The sequence below is a fragment of the Polistes canadensis genome, unplaced genomic scaffold, assembly GCF_001313835.1.
Source record: "Polistes canadensis isolate GaletaPanama2010 unplaced genomic scaffold, ASM131383v1 scaffold_222, whole genome shotgun sequence".
Taxonomy (NCBI): domain Eukaryota; kingdom Metazoa; phylum Arthropoda; class Insecta; order Hymenoptera; family Vespidae; genus Polistes; species Polistes canadensis.
The window spans coordinates 171547-172890 of NW_014569769.1; positions in this window are offsets into that span (position 1 = coordinate 171547).

Genomic DNA, 1344 nt, shown 5'->3' on the forward strand with positions numbered 1-1344 from the left:
AAAAAAAAAAAACAAAAAAAACCACAGAACAAACGTTATACCAATTTATTTAACATTACAACCGATTCCCTCACCCTAAAACCACCCACCTCTCTCTCACTCTCATAATTAATTAATTAATTAAAAAAGAAAGAGAAGGTTTTCGTTTAGTTTTTTTTTCTTTTGTTTTTTTTTATTAACAAACACCCGTTAAATTCATGTAACTATCAATCGTTGTTTCATATTAATTATCCTTTTTTTTCTTTTATTGTTTATTCCATAAGGATTTATTTTCTTTTCTCTCTTTTTTTTTACTTTGCTTTGCTTTGCTTTTCTTTTAATTTCTTTTCTTTTTATATTATGAAATTTTTATTATTATTATTATTATTATTATTATTATTATTATTATTATTATTATAATTCGCGTTGTTTCTATATTTCTTAGGACTATCATAATAAAAATTCGTCTATGATCATTCGAACAGAATAAATCCACGTGATCCTGTTTTTCTAAACTATACGAGACCAATTGTCACTCGGTACGAACAATAAATTAATTGTTCTCGTCATAGTATTCTCGGTTTGGCTTTCGACGGTCGCGTGCTTAAGCCCTAGGGGTTCCCTTCGTCAAGGGCCACGTGGCTGTTTATAATCACCGTCCGCTTTCTTCCCTAAAAACTTTACGGAGGATCTTTGGACAACAACCCAGAAAAAAAAAGAAAAAGAAAAAGAAAAATAACGTCCTCTGTGTCTCGTCGTTCTTATTTTTCAGTAAACTTCACCTCATTCCTTTTTAAAATCGTCATCGTCATCATCATCATCATTGTCATCGTCATCGTCATCGTCATCGTCATCGTCAACGTTGTCGGACGCATTTAATTGCTAGTAAAAAATAAATAAATAAATAAATAAATAGATAAATAATAAAATTAATTTCAAAAAGGGTAATATTAGGATTTATATATTTATTTATATATTTATTTATTTATTTATTTATTTATTTATTTATTTATTTATTTATTTAAATAGAATAAACACGGTTAACTTGTATTTATCAATTTAGGGCTTGTTTTATTATATAATATATTTCGTATAAAATAATATCAATTGATTTGATCGTCTTTCTCCCTTTTTTTCTTTTTCATTTTTTCTTAAGATATTTGACTCGCGAAAAATACGATACGAGATTTATTAACCCTTTATACTCGAGGGCTCCGCTATGGAGACAATAAAAAAAAAAGAACAAATACCAAAAAAAAAGAAGAAGAAAAACTGAAGCAAATTCAATTTAATCTACAACGTACCAACCTATGACTTATCTTTTATATAAATATATATATATAAATATATCATTTACTTATATAA